Here is a 7,251-nt window from a genome sequence, read left to right as displayed (position 1 = left end):
ATCATCCAGGCATGAAATCAGGGTCACTGCAGGTGGGCAGGTAGTTGTGATTTTCCTGCATTCTGCAAGGGGCTGGACTAGATGACCCTGAAGATGCCTCAGCTTGGTGTAGTGGTTAGGAGTGTTGACTTCTAATCTGAAGAACCGGGCTCCTACCCCACATGCAGCCAGCTGGGTGACTTTGGGCTCGCCATGGCACTAATAAAACTGTTCTGACCGAGCAGGAATATCAGGGCTCTCTCAGCCTCCCCTCTCTCACAGGGTGTCTGTTGTGGGGAGAGGAAAGGGAAGGCGTTGGAAGCTACTTTGAGACTCCTTCGGGTAGAGAAAAGCGGCATGTAAGGACCAACTCTTCTTCTCCTTCAGTAATCTCAGGGCTCTCTCAGCCTCACCTCCCTCACAGGGTGTCTGTTGTGGGGAGAGGAAAGGGAAGGCGACTGTAAGCCGCTTTGAGCCTTCTTCGGGTAGAGAAAAGCGGCATATAAGAACATAAAGGAAAAAAGCGGCATATAAGAACCAACTCTTCTTCTTTTCCTTCTGTGATTCTAGGATGGTGATAGCATTCTCTGTTCAGAACCTGGTTTCTGCTTTCCCGTCCTTTCTGCCCTGAGGCATCATCCCCCATCTCCCCATCCCAAGTGGTGAAGGGCTGCCCGGTCCCGTCCTCCTCCTCCTCCTCCTCCTCCTCGGCAGGCGGGCAGGGCGGCCGGGCGCGCGCGGGGCCGGCTGGGCTGCTGGGGGCCGTGACGTCACAGCGCCTCCCTCCCTCCCTCCCTCTCCCGCCCGGCGTTCCATCGAGGCGAGCGCGGCGGAGCGCGTGCTCCGGAGAGCGAGCACATGGATGGGGGACGGGCGGCGCGCTGCATAGCGGAGGCCTCCGCGGTGCTCGCCGCCCCGGCCCGGCGGATGGAGGATCGGGGCCGAGGCCCGTCCGGAAAAGCGCCCCCGACTTCGCAGCGCCCGGGGATCGTGGGCCGGATCGGCCTGGCCCGGGGAGCAGAGGAGAGGGGTAAGTGAAAGGGAAAGGAAGGGGGGGGGGGAGGGGAGATGAGATGCGGGGGAGGGGGGAATTTTTTTGGGGGGGGGGGAGGAGGAGGAGGACGGTGCATTGCATTCGCGGGGAGGGGGTCGCCGCCCTCGGAAGTTGGCGAGAAGTTTGCAGGTGGCGCGCGCCTTTTGGGGGGAAGCGCCGGGGATGGATCTCCCCCCCCCCTCCCTGCACGTATGCCTCCCTCCGTCGGAGCCCGTCTCCGCGAGCTGATGGGGGGCTGCAAATAGCCCCTCCGTGCAGGACCCCCCCCCCTCCAGAGGAAGGGAATCCATCAGGCCCGGGGTCGAGGGGAGAGGCTTGGCCCAGCCCCCCTCCCCCAACGGGGCCTGGCCTCGTGCAGACGGCTGCCCCCCCTCCCTCCTCCGCAGGACACAAGCGCCAGAGTGCGGGAGGGAGCCAGCTCCGGATTTCTCCCCCCCCCCCACCCTTCTTGCTTTTCGGGCTGGGACTCGTGCAACTTCTTCTTCCACTTGCCCCCCCCTCCACCGGGATCCCCCCCCTCTTCCTTAGCAGGAAACTCTGGGGGCGCTTTGGGACCGGCTGCAGGGCTGCTCTCCGGCCGTCAGGCCCCCTCCCTCCCTCCCTCCCCGGGGGTGGTTGGCACCCGCGCTTATGCACCCATCGAGGGTGAGAGTCGGGAGGAGAGGCGATCTTGGCAGGCTTTGGCCACGGGGCGAAGCTGCCGCAGAGCTGGGACTTGGCCTTTGCACCCCCCTCCCCGGCAGGGAGTCGAATAGGAGGAAGCGGCTGGGCCTGAAGGTCATCCAGTCCACCCCCTTCTCAGCGAGAAGCATCTAACGGACAGATCTGGAAACAAACAAAGAAAGACCCCTAAAATTCAGCACAACCCCCCCTTCCTCTTTGATCCTTAGGCCGCAGCAAGGGACTGTGGCTGTTAAGCCCACTTGCCTCCTTCCATCATCAATCTGTAACAGTCTTCTTAGATCTTAATGTTTGTCTGTTTATTATTGCATTTATACGACGTTTTGGCTGATCCTGCCTTTGGGCAGGGGGTTGGACTAGATGGCCTGGATGGCCCCTTCCCACTCTAGGATTCTCGGATTTGCATTCCTCCCCCCCCTCTGCTGTTTGGATCAGACATGAGATATACTGAATATTGTGGGGTCCAAGGAAGGCCTCGGTGAGGAGATGGGGAACTGGCAAGGCGGAGGTTGTGTCTGCTGGGGCTTCCCCAAATTGGACGTGGATTTGACATGTTTGGGCCTGTTGGTGGATTTGTACAGGTCCCTGGTGATGGGTGGACAGAATTAGTCAAGCCCCCTCCCCCCTCTCAGTGTGAGAAGAGCTCATTTCCGGTTTTGAATGGATTCACGATACATAGGTTATTTTTTTTTAAATGTGAAATCTGATATACGACTTTTATTTGCATGCATTAAAAATATTAATTGCTAGTGGCACTTGAAAAAATACCAGTATGTTTTCCAATAAGTATATTATCATTATTATAGTGCAGGGGTAGTCAAACTGCGGCCCTCCAGATGTCCATGGACTACAATTCCCATGAGCCCCTGCCAGCATTCTCTGGCAGGTACTCATGGGAATTGTAGTCCATGGACATCTGGAGGGCCACAGTTTGACTACCCCTGTTATAGTGACACTTGAACAGTACCAATATGTTTTCCAATAATTTTCTTATTATTATATTATTAATTGCTACAGTAAGATTTATGACTGGTGGAAGTTTTCTGCAATTTGAGATCCAGACAAAATCTTCTGAATTGCAGATGTATATTAATTTTGTTATTATCTGTACAGCTTCTCTCCCCATAAAAAATACAAAACGATGCAACTCTTTTCCCCTGGAAAATTAATCAGGATTGGCAGTTTGCTTGTATGTTTTTGCTTGGTTGTATACTTTCTTATCTATGGCAGATATAGATTTTTAATAATGTTATCCAAGTTACCCCTGTTGAGCTCCTGAAGCATAAATTCTGGAATATTTAGTAGATGTAGCTTTGATAATTCAGGATTTGAAGTTGTGTTCCATAAGGGATATGGATTGAAGGTGTACTTTTTAAATTATTATGTATTTTGTTCTTCTTGTTTCCACCTCTTGCTGAAACTGGCATAGAATGTCTTTCAGTGGTTTTATTTGTTACGTTCTCCATTTGGCCCAATGATTATTATTAGTTAAAAAAAAATAACAGTGTGTTACCAAGCATGGTGGATTGCTCTTCCAGAGCCCCCCCCCCCCGGTTCTAATCCCCCCCCCCAATGGTCTACGGAAGAAGACAATAGCAAGAAGTTTAGAAAAGAGGGTGCATGTGGGTAATTCTGTTTCTTCCACGCAATTTATGTAGCTCCAGCTGGGAGGAATAAGTTTTCGAAGGTCACCCAGTGAGACCAGTGGCTAAGCAGAATTTGAATCAAGGGCCTCCCTGGACCTAGCACACATTTTCTTCGACCTCCATGAGTCTTTGCATGCCCAGAGCCACGTGTTTTGCCTTAAGGCCCAGCCCCATGCTTTGTTGCCGCTCGCAAGGACGGTCTCTGCCTCAAAAGAACAGATGGAAGCTCCGTCTTGTTTGTTCTGTGCTGAAAATCCTCTTCGGGTTGAAGACACTTTGTGCATCCAACGCTCCACTCTGTTGGTCCCACTTGCACTTTTGGATGGATATTTTGAATCTGCGTTCGCGGACTGCCTTGGCCAAAACAGAAATAGGGGCATTGTGATGTCATGTTATGAAGACATATGGTCCCCAACTGCTTCAGAGCATGGAAGCCAACCTCCCTCCTGTTTTGCTTTCTGGGCATCGCTCCCTGGATCACCTGGAGATGGGATGATGGGATGTGGACCCTAGCTGCTCTGTTCCGTCTGCTGTTACGATTTTACATGGCCGCACCACAGACGTATAACGCTGCCGACGTACACAGACTGGTGCCTCTGAACGTAGCCGCGTTACCTTGCCGGCCTCCTGCCGAATGGAGCAGATTGGAAACTGCACCTGTGGTTCCTTAGCAACCCGCAGGTGGCCGTCATGGTTTCCCTTGAATTTGGCGAAATGTCTTGCCCTGGGCTCTACATAAAAGCCATCCTTGCTGCCCTTTATTTCAGAGATGGAAGATTGGCACCTCGGTGCGGAGACCTCTGGACCTAGACGCACCTGCTGACCCCAAGGATTGAGGGTCAGACGCGGAAGGGTGCCGGGCTTCTCTTCAAGGCCTCTGGTGATGTTTGTGTGATGGGTGGAAAGGGGGGGGGGTCAAGACACCCTGGCCGGTGCCTAGGTTTATATGAGGAAGAGGTAGTGAATTGAGGAGACATTGAGGCCTTGTTGGGTGCAGAATTGGGGCTTCTTGAAACAAAAGGACAAACAAACTTGCCAGTGGTGGTGTGGTTTTTAGCCCAAATTAATCATTTAAATAATGTCACTAGGATTTAAATAATGTTCATGAAGGAGGGCAAAGTACACTCCCATGCAAGCTCTGTGGTGTGCTTCATATCCTATATTTAGCCTAATATCCCACATTTAGGCTAATTTGCAGCCCAGCAGCCCTGATGGCTATAGATAAACACACTGTATTTACAGAGACGGGAAATTTCACACAAGGAACTAGATCAGGGGTAGTCAAACTGCGGCCCTCCAGATGTCTATGGACTACAATTCCCAGGAGCCCCCTGCCAGCGAACGCTGGCAGGGGGCTCCTGGGAATTGTAGTCCATAGACATCTGGAGGGCCGCAGTTTGACTACCCCTGAACTAGATCATTGGAAAACTTTTCCCTCAACACCCTTGCACAATAGCTGCTGATCAAGGGTGTAGGGCGCAGAGCCGTGATATTTTTATTTATACAGGCCATATTGTTTCGCCTTCTAAATCAGCATCCCACAAGCTCGTTTTTTAATTTTTTATTACATGAACTGTGTGTGAATTTTAGTATTTGTAAGCTTTGTCCATTTGACTTTGTGAGAGTGGCAGAATTTTTTTAAAAATCAGTAAATATTAGTGTTGGTTGTTCCAGTATTTTTCATGGGTTGCTTGACACCCCCTCCCTAACCAGCAATTTTTGACAGGGTATACCTTTGTCTGGGCTGTACCACTTCAGAGTGGAGGCTGTACCACTTCCCAGGAGAAAAGTATGTCTTTATATATCACAAGCTAGCGTATGTGTATGTGGGGGTAGAACCTTCTAGGAAGCATGAGGTTGCCGTGTGGGGGATTTACCTCATGTGGGATTTTCCCCCTCCCAAAGAAGAAATACTAAGTTCTGCAGATTGTCTACTTGCAGTGTAAAGGGGCATATAAGTGTATCACCTCAAGGTGACCTAAACTTTGGACACCTTTGGAATTCTAAAACTGGACGGTGGATGGCGGCTCAAAATGGCTGCCTGAAGAAGTGGCGCCAACTGCAAATTCTTAGCGGGGAGAAGTCACACATAATTCACAATTGTACGTTGTGCACCCCTGATCTAGAACTGGCTGCTCTCAGTTGCTGGGCTCGGTTTAAGGCAGGGGTTCCCAGCCAGGAGTGCATGAGGGTCTGAAGGGGGTCCTGGGAGCTCTGAGACAGCAGGGTATTTTTTTGGGGGGGGTCTAGGCTGTCTTTTCAGCTCTTACTCTTCGTTCAGGCCTACATGAGGCAGAGCCGCCATGGTAGTAGTAAAGACAGGGGAGGGAGCAAAAGGAGGTCTACGGGTGTGGGTAGTGTGGTGGGGAGGCATGGCCAGCTGACATCTGGGGCTCCTCAAGGGCTGAAAAATGATTCCAGGGGCTTCTCCATGGTCAAAGGCTGGTTTGAGGTATTGGCTGTCACACGTAAAGCCCTTCATGGCCTCAGAGCCTCATATCTGTGACGCGGCCTCTTCTCCTTTTCTCCCTTGTGACCGCTTTGCGTGTGCAGGTTCTTTGCATGTGTGAACCTGCAAATGGGCAAAATCAGCACTTGCTGGTACAAGGGCCTTCTCTGTGGTGGCCCCCACGCCCTGAGGATGTCAGGGGGGCTCTTGGCTTTCTGCAACCCCTGCAAATTTGAACAACTCAAGAGTGCTTCTCTACCCATAGGTGATACACAAAGTGACTTGAAAACATTATTAGGCAGCGCAGTCTATACTATGCTGTTTAGTTTACTGAAACTAGGATCCTGCTATGAATTTTTGCATCAATTAATGTGTCGTGTAAATCCTTATACTTTGTTTTAGTCCCCCCCCCCCCAGTTTTCTGGTTGGTTCTTCAACCTGAATCCTGCTGCACCGTTTACTAAATGTCGCCTATGTTAATTGCCTTGGCGTTTCCACCTTAAGTCCCAGTGAGAACGTACGAGGCAGTGGTCTTCCCCACTGAAAGTTGGTACCATAACTCAATGAAAGCTAAACTGGAATCTGAACTGATACCCCCCCCCCCCCCCTTCATGGAATACCTGGAAATATTTGGACAAAATAGCAGGTGGACATCGGCTTGGTAGAGCGTTTGGTTTGTATGCAGAAGGTCCCAAGTTCAGTCGAACACTGCTTATTGTGACGGTGACTGTGTATAAAAGAGCAGCAAACCTGGAAGACTAGCTGTGATAAGAAGGGTCTTTTTGTACCCTGCTTTTTACTACCCGAAGGAGGCTCAGAGCGGCTTATGATCGCCTTCCCTTCCTCTCCCAACAACAGACACCCTCTAAAGTAGGTGGGGCTGAGAGAGCTCTGTGGGAACTGTGAGTAGCCTGAGGTCACCCAGCAGGCTTCATGGGGTGAAAGAAGAAGACAGAGCAGGGAATATTTTATATCCCACTTTTCTCTACCAGAAGGAGTCTCAAAGTAGCTTATACATTTTTTTCCTTCTGCTCCCCACGACAGGCACCCTATGAGGCAGTTGGGGCCGGGAGAGCTCTGAGAGAACTGTGACTAGCCCAAGGTCACCCAGTTGGCTGCATGCGGAGGAGGAGTGGAGAAGCATATCCAGTTCTCCTGAATAAAGGCTGCTACACCAACCAGGAGCATAGGAAGGATCTAAGCCGGCATGAGCACAAGTCCTTGAGAATTAGTCCCAAGAATGTGGTGGCCCTTGCCTCTGAGTCACCCTGCCCAGAGTTGATCCGTGAAATGCTTTGGAGTGGCTTTGGAGGCAGAGTTGTTTGCAATGGACTGGCTCCCTCCCTCCCTCTCTCCTTTATGGTCCCAGGCCTGTGGAACTGCGTGCCGTCATGAACTGCAGTCCTCTGTAAAGGGAATTTCTGTTTATGGGATTCACTGCA

At 51.4% G+C, this 7,251-nt stretch overlaps 1 long non-coding RNA gene across 3 annotated transcripts in view; it reads left to right on the top strand.

Annotated features, from left to right (window-relative positions):
- The first annotated feature begins 787 nt into the window (after positions 1-787).
- LOC143844417 (uncharacterized) overlaps positions 788-7,251 on the top strand; it is a 142,414-nt gene continuing 135,950 nt past the window's right edge. For all 3 annotated transcript variants that reach the window (XR_013233975.1, XR_013233976.1, XR_013233974.1), the window contains exon 1: positions 788-1,009. This is a non-coding gene — a long non-coding RNA (uncharacterized LOC143844417). The remainder of the gene's footprint in view (positions 1,010-7,251) is intronic.

The sequence above is a fragment of the Paroedura picta genome, chromosome 9, assembly GCF_049243985.1.
Source record: "Paroedura picta isolate Pp20150507F chromosome 9, Ppicta_v3.0, whole genome shotgun sequence".
In the NCBI taxonomy this organism is placed as follows: domain Eukaryota; kingdom Metazoa; phylum Chordata; class Lepidosauria; order Squamata; family Gekkonidae; genus Paroedura; species Paroedura picta.
The sequence above is the reverse complement of the archived record's forward strand: the minus strand, read 5'-3'. Positions and strand labels throughout refer to the sequence as shown.